A 15341-nucleotide genomic window follows, 5' to 3' on the forward strand; every position below is an offset into this window, starting at 1 on the left:
AAAGGTTTCCACACACTAGAAGCCCCTTCTCGGGCAGAGACAGCGGGTGGCGGAGGGGGAGCTTCGGGACCGCGGAGGAGAGCGCAGCCACAGGCATGCGGAGGGCAAAGTGGAGAGATTCCCGCACAGAGGATCCATGCCGACCAGCACTCACCAGCCCGACAGGCTTGTCTGCCCACCCGCCGGGGCGGGCGGGGCTGGGAGCTGAGGCTCGGGCTTCGGTCGGAGCGCAGGGAGAGGACTGGGGTTGGCGGCGTGAACACAGCCAGTGAGGTTAGTGCGCCACAGCTGGCCGGGAGGGAGTCCGGTGAAAAGTCTGGACCTGCCGAAGAGGCAAGAGACTTTTTCTTCCCTCTTTGTTTCCTGGTGCGCGAGGAGAGGGGATTAAGAGCGCTGCTTAAAGGAGCTCCAGAGACGGGTGTGAGCCGTGGCTAACAGCGCAGACCCCAGAGACGGGCAGGAGATGCTAAGGCTGCTGCTGCCACCACCAAGAAGCCTGTGTGCGACCACAGGTCACTGTCCACACCCCCCTTCCGGGGAGCCTGTGCAGCCCGCCACCGCCAGAGTCCTGGGATCCAGGGACAACTTCCCCGGGAGAACACACGGCGCGCCTCAGGCTGGCGCAACATTACAGCAGCCTCTGCCGCCGCAGGCTCGCCCCGCACTCCGTGCCCCTCCCTCTGTCTGGCCTGAGTGAGCCAGAGCCCCCGAATCAGCGGCTCCTTTAACCCCATCCTGTCTGAGCGAAGAACAGATGCCCTCAGGTGACCTACACACAGAGGCGGGGCCAAATCCAAAGCTGAACCCCAGGAGCTGTGCGAACAAAGAAGAGAAAGAGAAATCTCTCCCAGCAGCCTCAGGAGCAGGGGATTAAAGCTCCACAGTCAACTTGATGTACCTGCATCTGTGGAATACCTGAATACACAATGAATCATCCCAAACTGAGGAGGTGGACTTTGAGAGCAACGATATATATATATTTCTTTTTTCCCCTTTTTCTCTTTACGTGAGTGTCTATGTGTATGCTTCTGTGTGAGATTTTGTCCGTATAGCTTTGCTTTTACCATTTGTCCTAGGGTTTTGTCTGTCCGTTTCTTTTTTTTTTTTTTTTTAGTATAGTTTTTAGCACTTGTTATAATTGGTGGATTTGGTTTGGTTGCTCTCTTCTTTCTTTCTTTCTTTTTTTATTACTTTAAAAAACTTTTTAATAATTATTTTTTAATAACTTTTATCTTCTTCTTTCTTTCTTTTTTTTTCTCCCTTTTATTCTGAGTCATGTGGATGACGGGCTCTTGGTGCTCCAGCCAGGCATCAGGGCTGTGCCTTTGAGGTGGGAGAGCCAAGTTCAGGACATTGGTCCACAAAGGACCTTCCAGCTCCATGTAATATCAAACGGCAAAAATCTCCCAGAGATCTCCATCTCAATGCCAAGACCCAGCTCCACTCAAAAGACCAGCAAGCTACAGTGCTGGTCACCCTATGCCAAACAACTAGCAAGACAGGAACACAACCCCACTCATTAGCAGAGAGGCTGCCTAAAATCATAATAAGGCCACAGACACCCCAAAACACACCACCAGACGTGGACCTGCCCACCAGAAAGACAAGATCCAGCCTCATCCACCAGAACACAGGCACTAGTCCCCTCCACCAGGAAGCCTACACAACCCACTGAACCAACCTTAGCCACTAGGGACAGACACCAAAAACAACAGGAACTACGAACCTGCAGCCTGTGAAAAGAAGACCCCAAACACAGTAAGTTAAGCAAAATGAGAATACAGAGAAATGCACAGCAGATGAAGGATCAAGGTAAAAACCCACCAGACCTAACAAATGAAGAAGAAATAGGCAGTCTACCTGAAAAAGAATGCAGAATAATGATAGTAAAGATGATCCAAATCTTGGAAATAGAATGGAGAAAATATAAGAAATGTTTAACAAGGACCTAGAAGAATGAAAGAGCAGAGAAACAGTGATGAACAACACAATAAATGAAATTAAAAATACTCTAGAAGGGATCAATAGCATAATAACTGAGGCAGAAGAACAGATAAGTGACCTGGAAGATAAAATAGTGAAAATAACTACCACAGTGCAGAAAAAAGAAAAAATAATGAAAAGAATTGAGGAAAGTCTCAGAGACCTCTGGGACAACATTAAACACACCAACATTTGAATTATAGGGGTCCCAGAAGAAGAAGAGAAAAGGAAAGGGACTGAGAAAATATTTGAAGAGATTATACTTGAAAACTTCCCTAATATGGGAAAGGAAATAGTTAATCAAGTCCAGGAAGCACAGAGAGTCCCATACAGGATAAATCCAAGGAGAAACACGCCAAGACACATATTAATCAAACTATCAAAAATTAAATGCAAAGAAAAAAAATTAAAAGCAGCAAGGGAAAAACAACAAATAACACACAAGGGAATCCCCATAAGGTTAAAAGCTGATCTTTCAGCAGAAACTCTGCAAGCCAGAAGGGAGTGGCAGGACATATTTAAAGTGATGAAGGGGAAAAACCTACAACCAAGATTACCCTACCCAGCAAGAATCTCATTCAGATTTGACAGAGAAATTAAAACCTTTACAGTCAAGCAAAAGCTAAGAGAATTCAGCACCACCAAACCAGCTCTACAACAAATGCTAAAGGAACTTCTCTAAGGCAGGAAACACAAGAGAAGGAAAAGACCTACAATAACAAACCCAAAACAATTAAGAAAATGGTAATAGGAATATACATATCGATAATTACCTTAAATGAAAATGGATTAAATGCTCCAACGAAAAGACGTAGACTGGCTGAATCCATACAAAAACAAGACCCATATATAGGCTGTCTACAAGAGACCCACTTCAGACCTAGGGACACATACAGACTGAAAGTGAGAGGATGGAAAAAGATAGTCCATGCAAATGGAAATCAAAAGAAAGCTGGAGTAGCAATTCTCATATCAGACAAAATAGACTTTAAAATAAAGACTATTACAAGAGACAAAGAAGGACACTACATAATTTTCAAGGAATTGATCCAAAAGGAAGATATAACAATTGTAAATATTTATGCACCCAATATAGGAGCACCTCAATACATAAGGCACATACTAACACCCATTAAAGGGGAAATCGACAGTAACACAATCGTAGCAGGGGACTCTAACACCCCACTTTCACCAATGGACAGATCATCCAAAATGAAAATAAATAAGGAAACACAAGCATTAAATGATACATTAATCAAGATGGACTTAACTGATATTTATAGGACATTCCATCCAGAAACAACAGAATACACTTGCTTCTCAAGTGCTCACAGAACATTCTCCAGGATAGATCATATGTTGGGTCACAAATCAAGCCTCAGTAAATGTAAGAAAATTGAAATTGTATCAAGTACCATTTCCGACCACAACACTATGAGACTAGATATCAATTACAGGGGAAAAAATCTCTAAAAAGTACAAACATATGGAGGTTAAACAATACACTACTTAATAACCAAGAGATCACTGAAGAAATCAAAGAGGAAATCAAAAAATACCTAGAAATAAATGACAATGAAAACAGGACGACCCAAAACCTATTGGATGCAGCAAAAGCAGTTCTAAGAAGGAAGTTTATAACAATAAAATCCTATGTTAAGAAACAAGAAACATCTCAAATAAACAACCTAACCTTATACCTAAAACAATTAGAGAAAGAAAAACAAAAGAAACCCCAAACTTAGCAGAAGGAAAGAAATCATAAAAACCAGATCAGTAATAAATGAAAAATAAATGAAGGAAATGATAGCAAAGATCAATAAAACTAAGAGGTGGTTCTTTGAGAAGATAAACAAAATTGATAAACCATTAGCCAGACTCATCAAGAAAAAAAGGGAGAAGACTCAAATCAATAGAATTAGAAATGAAAAAGGAGAAGTAACAACTGACACTGCAGAAATATAAGATCATGAGAGATTACTACAAGCAACTCTATGCCAATAAAATGGACAACCTGGAAGAAATGGACAAATTCTTAGAAATGCAAAACCTGCCAAGACTGAATCAGGAAAAAATAGAAAATATGAACAGACCAATCACAAGCACTGAAATTGAAACTGTGATTAAAAATCTTCCAACAAACAAAAGCCCAGAACCAGATGGCTTCACAGGCTAATTCTTTCAAACATTTAGAGAAGAGCTGACACCTATCCTTCTCAAACTCTTACAAAATACAGCAGAGGGAGAAACACTCCCAAACCCATTCTACGAGGCCACCATCACCCTGATACCAAAACCAGACAAAGATGTCACAAAGAAAGAAAACTACAGGCCAATATCACTGATGAACATAGATGGAAAAATCCTCAACAAAATACTAGCAAACAAATCCAACAGCACATTAAAAGGATCATACACCATTATCAAGTGGGGTTTAACCCAGGAATGGAAGGATTTTTCAATATACGCAAATCAATCAATGTGATACACCATATTAACAAACTGAAGAATAAAATCCATATGATCATCTCAATTGATGCAGAGAAAGCTTTCGACAAAATTCAACACACGTTTATAATAAAAACCCTCCAGAAATTAGGCACAGAGCCAACTTACCTCAACATAATAAAGGCCATATATGACAAAGCCACAGCCAACATCATCCTCAATGGTGAAAAACTGAAACCATTTGCACTATGATGAGGAACTAGACAAGGTTGCCCACTCTCACCACGGTTATTCAACATAGTTTTGGAAGTTTTAGCCACAGCAATCAGAGAAGAAAAAGAAATAAAAGGAATCCAAATCAGAAAAGAAGTAAAGCTGTCACTGTTTGCAGATGACATGATACTATACATAGAGAATCCTAAAGATGCTACCAGAAAACTACTAGAGCTAATCAATGAATTTGGTAAAGTAGCAGGATACAAAATTAATGCACAGAAATCTCTTGCATTCCTATCCACTATGATGGAAAATCTGAAAGTGAAATTAAGAAAATACTCCCATTTACCACTGCAACAAAAAGAATAAAATACCTAGGAATAAACCTACCTAAGGAGACAAAAGACCTGTATGCAGAAAATTATAAGACACTGATGAAAGAAATTAAAGATGATACAAACATATGGAGAGAAATATCATGTTCTTGGATTGGAAGAATCAACATTGTGAAAATGACTCTACTACCCAAAGCAATCTACAGATTCAATGCAATCCCTATCAAACTACCACTGGCATTTTTCACAGAACTAGAACAAAAAATTTCACAATTTGTATGGAAACACAAAAGACCCTGAATAGCCAAAGCAATCTTAAGAAAGAAAAACGGAGCTGGAGTACTCAGGCTTCCTGACTTCGGACTATACTACAAAGCTACAGTAATCAAAACAGTATGGTACTTCCACAAAAACAGAAATATAGATCAATGGAATAGGAAAGAAAGCCCAGAGATAAACCCACACACACATGGTCACCTTATCTTTGATAAAGGAGGCAAGAATATACAGTGGAGAAAAGAAAGCCTCTTCAATAAGTGGTGCTGGGAAAACTGGACAACTACATGTAAAAGAATGAAATTAGGACACTCCCTAACACCATACACAAAAATAAACTCAAAATGGATTAAAGACCTAAATGTAAGGCCAGAAACTATCAAACTCTTAGAGGGAAACATAGGCAGAACACTCTATGACATAAATCACAGCAAGATCCTTTTTGACCCAACTCCTAGAGAAATGGAAATAAAAACAAAAATAAATAAACTCTTAGAGGGAAACATAGGCAGAACACTCTATGACATAAATCACAGCAAGATCCTTTTTGACCCAACTCCTAGAGAAATGGAAATAAAAACAAAAATAAACAAATGGGACCTAATGAAACTTAAAAGCTTTTGCACAGCAAAGGAAACCATAAACAAGAACAAAAGACAACCCTCAGAATGTGATAAAATATTTGCAAATGAAGCAACTGACAAAGGATTAATCTCCAAAATTTACAAGCAGCTCATGCAGCTCAATATCAAAAAAACAAACAACCCAATCCAAAACTGGGCAGAAGACCTAAATAGACATTTCTCCAAAGAAGATATACAGATTGCCAACAAACACATGAAAGAATGCTCAACATCATTAATCATTAGAGAAATGCAAATCAAAACTTCAATGAGATATCATCTCACACCAGTCAGAACGGCCATCATCAAAAAATCTACAAACAATAAATGCTGGAGAGGGTGTGGAGAAAAGGGAACCCTCTTGCACTGCTGGTGGGAATGTGAATTGGTACAGCCACTATGGAGCACAGTATGGAGGTTCCTTAAAAAACTACAAATAGAACTACCATATGACCCAGCAATCCCACTACTGGGCGTATACCCTGAGAAAACCATAATTCAAAAAGAGTCATGTACCAAAATGTTCATTGCAGCTCCATTTACAATAGCCAGGACATGGAAGCAACCTAAGTGTCCATCATCCGATGAATGGATAAAAAAGATGTGGCACATATATACAATGGAATATTACTCAGCCATCAAAGGAAACGAAATTGAGTTATTTGTAGTTAGGTGGATGGACCTAGAGTCTGTCATACAGAGTGAAGTAAGTCAGAAAGAGAAAAACAAATACCATATGCTAATACATATATATGGAATCTAAAAAACAAACAACAAAATGGTCATGAAGAACCTAGGGGCAAGACGGGAATAAAGGCGCAGACCTTCTAGAGAATGGACTTGAGGATACGGGGTTGGGGGGAAATGGTAAGCTGGCACAAAATGAGAGAGTGGCATGGACATATATACACTACCAAATGTAAAACAGATAGCTAGTGGGAAGCAGCCGCATAGCACAGGGAGATCAGCTCGGTGCTTTGTGACCACCTAGTGGGTGGAAGGGAGGGAGATGCAAGAGGGAAGAGTTATGGAGATATATATATATGTATAACTGATTCACTTTGTTATAAAGCAGAACTGACACACCACTGTAAAGCAATTATACTCCAATAAAGATGTAAATAAATAAATATATAAAATTAAATAAAATACTTTCCAGAATTTAATAACTAAATTTTATATAGTGTTGATCCAATTATATCTTAATGGATACTCATATTTCCAAATTAAATCAATAGTATTTCTTGTCTCATATTACTGGACAGTACTTCACCCTTTCATCTTTATTTACCTAATTGTATAGATTTTGTTATTGATTTTTTGTAGCAATAATACCATCAAAATTCATGAACCACAAAAGTCCAAGAACAGACTTCAGTGCATTCCTAGTCTGTCTTGAGGATCACTTCCAACAGAGACCACAGACTAGATCTCTTTCTGGACAGTACCTCAGAGCCAGATACATATCATCTATCACCCGTGATTCATACCCCACCAGCGGTCCCATCTCAGTCCAGGATTTGCCCTCTTTCTCCTCGTTCATTTGCACACTCGTTGATTTTTAATTTTTAATTGCCTAATAATAATAAAATAAATTTACATGAAGCACAAAAACTCAAGAACAAGAGTTTCAAGTATCCCTAACACCTGTACATAGAATAATTTCCCTCAGCAACTATATCTTTCATTAATCAATCTTAGTTTGCACCTATTCATTAAGGGATGTATGTGACATACGAAACCCATAGTGGGCCATGGCTAACTTCTTAGATTATACTTAATACATGTTTATAACAAAACAGCAAATATTCTTAAACAAGCCCCCCACACCAAGATAAGGGCTTTGACTATTACTCACATTGGTCTCTTTGCTCCTAATACAGAATTCACAGCCAGGGCAAAAGGCTTACATCAGTTCAGTTCATTCATTCTGAGTATAAGCAATGCAGATAATAAAATATTGAGACATTCTTCCCATTAATACATGGTTTTCTCATTTCATTTTCTTAATATTTAAGTATTTATTATTTTATAGTGTGATAAACTTCTTTTTATCTAAAGTAAACAAACTACTCAAACTCATGACTGACTCAAAGCAAGAAGACAGACTAATACATATAACTGTCTATATCATCCTTACCCCAAAGTGTAACCTGCTTGATCCATTTATCACTTAATGAACTCTCATGGTTCTAAGTTATATTAATAGTAATTCATACCTCACCACATATTTTCATAATTTGATATGCTTCACCCTTTTCATCTTCATACACTGACATATCTGTTTATTCTTTCATTTATTCACTTAATAAAATCAAAATCCATGAAGCACCAAAGACTGAGAATATGATCCTTGAAGATTACTGAAATCTATCCATGGGCTCATTCCCACAAATGTAAACACTTAGTATTTTTTTGTAATGGACCTCAGTAGTTCGTAGATGTTTTCATCATAAAATATAGTTCAGAATCGGTCCATTGTTGGCCTTTTCTTCATATAATTTGTATATTGTTTCTATATATAGCATGAACCCACCATCAGCACTACAATACCGACTAGTACTTACGTATCCTATGTGCTCCGTCCTCATAATGAAAATAGCTTACATCGTTATCAATTAAGGAATGTGTAGGGAAAACCTAAAACAAATTTAAAGAGCTATAAAATGAATGACATGGACTCAACCTGTTTTTAAAATCATCCTAAGTGATCAAATTAATCATAATCAAATTAATCATAAACTTTGGTTCCTCATCCTTAGTACAGGCCTAACCTTGTTTGATTTTGTTCATGTATGTAGCCGCGTACTCATTTTAACTATACATTCCTAAACATACTGGCAGCCTACAGATCTTGGTCTTTTCAGAATGCTTAAATCAGTTCAGGGGCACCCATTTTGTAGAGTACAAAGATGATGTTAAAAGAATGAGACATTTTCTCCATTGGACCATGCTTTTCTCCCTTCGTTTACTTAGACTTTTAGATGTTTATTAATTAATGTATTTGTTATTTCTTTAAAAATGAGCAACCTGGAACTCACCACTGACACACAGCAACAGCACTAACTATTATGACATATATTTGACTTTATCGGTGATTCTCGAAACGTTGTTTCCTGATAGGCAGCATTAGCAGAACTTGGGAACGTGTTAGGAATGCAGATTAGCGGACCTGACACTAATTTTACTGAATCAGAAATGCTGAGAGTGAGACCAGCAATCTGTAGTTTAACAAGCCCTTCGGGTGATTCTGGTTCTCACTCAAGAACACTGCTCTATTATTAACCTATCCCAGAGAGGTAAAACCCTTGATCTACTGGTTTCTTAATGCACTGCTGTGCTCCAGAATTATGTGAACAAAAATTTCTCTCACAACATTTTTTCTTAATTAACCCAGCTTTACTCTCTTTATCTATCTACCTATCACCTATCTATCCGTCTTTTGATTCTTTAATTTATTCCCTTAGAATAATGTAATAAGTCCCCATGATCCATTTAAACCCCAGAATTAGTTGCTTGAAAATTACTGAAATCTAGCTCTACACTTATTCCCACAGATATCTCAAATCTCCTTTTGAAATGAACTTCAGTGATGCAGAAACGAATTAATCACAAGACACATTCAGACTGCATTCCATTCACATCATGGATCCGTGCTTGACTCGTTTTCATTTAACTTCTGCATTCTTTAAAGATGTAAGAAAGAATGACCATGGACCCGCCAACCACTCCACATCCAAACACCGTAAATATCTGACATTTTCCTGTGGGTTGCTTCACTCAATTCACAGCTTAGGTCTTTTCCACAGAGGAATGTTTATAAACTGTGGTGCAAACCTAGTATGGAATAAGTAGCTGTGAAAGTGAATGTAAAACCCTCAAACTTTTAAAAACTTGTACTGAATTCGATGACTTCATAAAACTTGCCACATTGCATATCTTCAGCATATATCCATATTTGGTCTTCTTTGAATTTATTTGTCGGTAGCTATTTATTAATAGCTTTAATTTTCATTCATCCATTCTTTAATGCGTGAAAGAATCTGACAAACTATTCGTGTCGTAAAGAAAATGCAAAATGTTTAACTTCCCAGAAACCAAGAGACAAATGCCTATTGTGTATATCTGTCTAATCCCCCTTATTCAAACTGGCCAGAGCTAAGATTCGTTTTTCTCAAGAGGGACACAACAGGAGTAAAACTGATGAATCATGTTTCATCACATATTCATCACTGGCCAGGTGCTTTGTCCCCTTTGATCTTATTAAGGTATTAACTTATTTATTAATTTATAATACTAAGATCAGTATCCTTGTATAGAAACTCAATTCAATAACACTCATTAATAGTAACTGCATCCAGCCCCTCATTATCGTTAAGCATCAAGGGACTATATACTTTTTATTCCCAACTTTATTTAGGAGTAATTGACAAACATAGTTTGCATATATTTAAAATGTACAACATGAAGATTTGATTTATGTATACACTGTGGAATGATTACCAATGGAACACTGAAGCCAAGGGCTTGATCATAACTTGTCATATGACACATTTTTGTCACTGGTTCATGTTAAGCCCTCTTTAATGTAGTAAGGGGGTTCAATTATATAAACTTTTTTTTCCCATTTCTTAATTAAAAAAAAAAATGCCTGCAACCCAAAGATAACCCAGAACATAAACATCAACAATTACAAACATCTTTCTCTGGGTCTCATGATATAAAAACCTCTACATATTTATAATAGACTTCGGTTCCTTAGAAATAGGTTGGTAATGATGTTTATCACATACTCTATAGTTATTCCAGATTTGGCCCTATTTTTCCTTCATTTACTCATACATTTGTTTAGTTATTATTGTATTGATTAACTTTTACTAAGCAATCAATATCTATGAAACTCAAAAGCCCAAAAATAAGATCCTTGGATATCCTTAACAAGTCTTTGGAGGCTCATTTATATCAGAAGAATGGACTAGATTTCTTCTTGCTTTGGACTTCAGCGTTCTAGGTAAGCATTGCTCATCCTTGACTCACATGCCACCAGTCCTCAATATTACTTCAGACTCCATCCTCTTTTTTTCATTCAATTATAATTTTGTTTAGAGATAAATCGTTAATTCATAATGAGAAACATATACTCATAAATTTTTAAAGTAGTTTTAATATCCCTAACATCTGTATGTAGAATCATTTTTTACAGAGTGAAAAGTCCAGATCTCTTTTGTTAATCGGCCTTGTGTTGAATGTACGGATTAGTCATCATATTTGCTTCATTTTCACATCTAACTTTACTTATTGTTAGTCCAAGGTTAGCATGGACTAATCCCTAACATCTGTCTGTAGAATTATTTCCCTCATCAAACCATCTCTTCCATTAATTGACCTCAATGTTTTGACTTGGATGAATAAACATAATGCTTCATATTAATTGCATTTGGGGGCCATGGTTGGCATTCACTGATTATATTTCACATTTTTAAATAATACAGTGAATACCCTTAAACAAACAACCCAAACCGAGGCAATAACTTCGACTATTACTCACATTGGTCACCATGCTCTAAACCATAGAACTTGTGATCATAGAAGAATCATTAAGCCAGCTTGAGGGGGTCCATTCTGAGTAGTACAGAGCAGACGAGATGATTTTAAAAGGCTGAGACCTAATCAACATTGGTCCTTGTATTTCACCTTTCACTTAGTGAGTTATTTAGGAAATTAGCAACTTGGGAAAATGTTTACTTAATGCCTCCTAAGTAAACAAACAATAACGATCTTGCCACTGACACAGAATATGGACGTTGCCTATTAACTGCTTCACACTGCCTATAAAATCCTTAGCCAGAGGTAACACCTTGTATGATTTGTTTCCTAATAAATAGAAGTATTTTCAAAATATGTTAATAGTATTTCTTGTCTTGCTACATATTTTTATAATTGGACAATGCTTAATGACCTTCATCTTTATTTATGTATGTATTTATCGATTATTTCATTGATCTGACTATAAAAATAGAGAATGCATGAACGTAAACCAAAAATGAGATTCTTGTATATCCATGGCATCTGTCTATAGGATCACTTCACACAGGGCAATGGACTAGTTTCCATTTGCATCGGACCTCAGAGTTCCAGACACAGATTCATCATACACGACATACATGACTACACCAATAGTCATCATCGATCCAGTATTGTCCCTCCTTTTCTTCAATCGTTTGTACATTGTCCATTGATTAATTCATTAATTCACTAATAATAATTTTTAAACCCTATTATTCACAGAAACCCAAGAAGAGCCTTGATAGCCCTAAACTGTATACAGGATAATTCTCACATCAATATATCTCTCTCATTTATTATTCTGATTTTCCTATATGCATTAATCAATATAATCAACCCCATATTTATATAATCAATTCCATATTTGTCACTGGGCTATAGTTAGCCTTATGCAATTATACTTCACATTAATACTTCATAATGATACAGTGAATATGCTTTTTTAAAAAACACTAAAATAAGACAAGAATTTTGACTGTTACTCACATTGGTCTGCATGCTCCTAACACACGGGTGCAACCGTAGACCTGGTACCCATGGAAGATGCTTAAATCAGCTCAGGTGTGTCCATTCTGAGGCCTACAGAGCAGAGCAGATGATAAAGATAATTGAGACCTTATTTCCATTGATCCCTGCTTTCCACCGTCCAGTTACTCAGTCATTTAGGTATTTATATATTTTTCATGATATGGATTTTCTTTTCTCTTAACAAAGGAAACTCTCTCAAACTTGAAACTGATCCAGTAAATAAAACTGACTCTTATTCATCAGCCTACGTGATTCTTAGCCACAGAGGTAACATCCTTGATTCATTTATTTCTTAGGAGGCAGCAGTGTCTTCTTCCATTTTTATGAGTAATATTTCTTGCCTCACCACATACGTTCATAGTTGGACAATGCTTAACATTCTTCTTTATCTATTTACTTCTATTTTATTCTACCGTCAATCCATTAGTAATAGCAAATCTAAATCTATGAGCTCAAAATAAGAACAATATTTGTATATTTCTGACATCTGTCTGCTGCAGGGGTCTCCGACCCCCAGACTGCGGACCGGGGCTGGGCCAAGGCCTGTTAGGAACCGGGCTGCACAGCAGGAAGTGAGCAGCGGGCGAGCGAGCGAAGCTTCGTCTGCCGCTCCCCATCGCTGCTCTCCATCGCTCGCATTGCCGCGTGAACCATCTCCCTCCGTGACATCCGTGGAAAAATTGTCTTCCACGAAACCGGTCCCTGGTGCCAAAAATGTTGGGGACCGCTGGTCTACTGGATCATTTCCAAAAGAGAGATTCAACTAATTATGTTTTGTGTTGGAGCCCGGAGTTCCAGACACGTAGTATTCATTGTTTATAACTCATATGCCACCAGTTGTCATCACCGGTATATGTTTCTCTTTTTCTTCACTCATTTCTGCATCTGTATTAAATAAATCAAACTAATTCACTGATAATAATATAATGAATACATGATTCCAAAACCCAAGAGCAAGATATTTGCATATCCCAAGCATAGTATATAGAGCCATATCCCATGTAGACTTTATCTCTTTGATCAGTGAATTTCAATGTTGATTAAATAACATAATATTTCATATGATGTTTAAATTTGGACATAGTTCATTTTAATTATATTTATTATTTTTTTAAATAATACTGTGAAACCTTTAAACAAATAACCCAAACCAAGACAAGAACTTTGACCTTTGACCGTTACTCACCTTTGTCTCTTTCCTGACACGGGAGCAACATGACGATCTTAATCAGCTTGGAAGAGCCATTCTGAATAGTACCAAGCAGAGAAGAAAATAAGAAGATGGAGACATTCTCTCCATTGATTCATTGTCTCCACCATCCAGATACATAGTCATTTAGGTATTTATTGATTAATGGTAATATTTATTTATTTTCCTCTTAACAAATTCAGCATCAAAGTTGTAACTCACTCAGATGAGAAACTGTACATATCACTGTCTATACCATCCTTAGTCAAAGATGTAATACACTTGATCCATTTAATATTGATTTCAATTTATATTAGTATTATTTTCTTTACTATACACTTTAAAGATGAACAATACTTCAGCCTCTTCATTTTTACTTACACATTTGTTTATTTATTCTGCCATTTATTCTTTCAGAATAAGGTTTTGTAAAATTCACAGACACAAACATCAAGAACAATATCTTTGTATATTCCTGACATCTGTCTATAGAATCACTTTAAACAGGAGGAATGGGCTGGATTTCTTTGTGCTGGACCTCAGAGTTTCAGACACACAAGTACTCATCGTATACAACTCATACGTCACTAGCCGTCATCATCGGTCCACGATTGGACTCTTTCTTCATTCTGATCTATATTTACTGATCAATTCATCAATAATAATAAAATAAATATCTGTGAATCACAAATACTCAAGGACTACTAGATCCTTAATATCTTTAATAGCTATCTATAGAATCATTTGCCTCATTGAATATTCTTCTTTCATTAATCATCTTCATTGAGGCAAATACCTATTAAGCAACATAACATCTCATGTCAATTCTATATTTATCCATAGACCATGTCTAGCCTTCTTTGAATACATTTATTTATTATCACAGCGAATAAACGAACACCCAAACCAAGAGAAGAATCTGACAATTACTTACATGGACCACATGTACTTATACACAGGACAACCAGCAGAGTTCCTGATCATGGTCAATGCTCAGCCAATTCAGGTGCATCCATTCTGAGGAATACAAAGCAGAGAAGATGATAAGAAGATTGACAGACACTCCACTGATACGTACATTTCAACTTTCACCTGGTCACTTACTTAGGAAAACAGTACATTGGGGTCATGTTTATTCATTTATTCTTAACAAACGAAACAGCATCAAGCTTGACACAGACCAATAATAAGAACTTTGATCGTTATTTACTGTCTGCATCATTCTCAACCAAAGAGGTCAGACATTTGAGCCACTTACATTTCCTAACGAACTTCAGTATTTTCGATCAATGTTAATAGTTTTTATTGACTCACCACATATATTAAGAGTGAATATGCTTCAGCTTCTTCATCTTAACTTATTTACACTTGTACATTGATTATTTCTTTGGGCTAATTTTTATAGTATCAATAAAATCAAAGACTCATAAACACAAACCAAGAAGATTGTTCTTTTATTTTCCTAATACTTGTCAGTAATAGCATGCCAAATAGAGGTGACAAATTATACTTCTCTTTTTACTGGACCTCGGAGTTTCAGACACATAGTATTCATCATCCAGGACTCATACGATATCAGTCATCATCACTGGTCCATATATGGGCCTCTATTTCTTTATTCTCATCGGCATAGTTCATTGATTAATTCATTAAGTGACTGATATTATATTTCACACT

The 15341-nt window shown here is 37.0% G+C and overlaps 1 long non-coding RNA gene and 5 other non-coding genes across 6 annotated transcripts; all 6 read right to left on the reverse strand.

Moving 5' to 3' along the window:
- Positions 1 to 8452: 8452 nt before the first annotated feature.
- Positions 8453 to 14671, reverse strand: LOC132419416 (uncharacterized). Its single transcript, XR_009518197.1, has 4 exons — positions 14599 to 14671; positions 13662 to 13722; positions 12434 to 12526; positions 8453 to 8521 (listed from the first exon to the last, which is right to left on the reverse strand). It is a non-coding gene; the product is annotated as an uncharacterized lncRNA (long non-coding RNA).
- On the reverse strand, positions 10874 to 10945 carry LOC132421438 (small nucleolar RNA SNORD113/SNORD114 family). The gene has a single exon (XR_009518689.1). It is a non-coding gene; the product is annotated as a small nucleolar RNA SNORD113/SNORD114 family (small nucleolar RNA).
- Positions 12001 to 12075, reverse strand: LOC132421403 (small nucleolar RNA SNORD113/SNORD114 family). The gene has a single exon (XR_009518657.1). It is a non-coding gene; the product is annotated as a small nucleolar RNA SNORD113/SNORD114 family (small nucleolar RNA).
- LOC132421400 (small nucleolar RNA SNORD113/SNORD114 family) lies at positions 13255 to 13329 on the reverse strand. Its single transcript, XR_009518654.1, has one exon. It is a non-coding gene; the product is annotated as a small nucleolar RNA SNORD113/SNORD114 family (small nucleolar RNA).
- On the reverse strand, positions 14197 to 14272 carry LOC132421388 (small nucleolar RNA SNORD113/SNORD114 family). The gene has a single exon (XR_009518645.1). It is a non-coding gene; the product is annotated as a small nucleolar RNA SNORD113/SNORD114 family (small nucleolar RNA).
- Positions 14672 to 15185: 514 nt separating the features above from the next.
- LOC132421382 (small nucleolar RNA SNORD113/SNORD114 family) lies at positions 15186 to 15260 on the reverse strand. Its single transcript, XR_009518642.1, has one exon. It is a non-coding gene; the product is annotated as a small nucleolar RNA SNORD113/SNORD114 family (small nucleolar RNA).
- Between the last annotated feature and the right edge of the window lie 81 nt (positions 15261 to 15341).

This window comes from Delphinus delphis, chromosome 2 (assembly GCF_949987515.2).
Source record: "Delphinus delphis chromosome 2, mDelDel1.2, whole genome shotgun sequence".
NCBI lineage: Eukaryota > Metazoa > Chordata > Mammalia > Artiodactyla > Delphinidae > Delphinus > Delphinus delphis.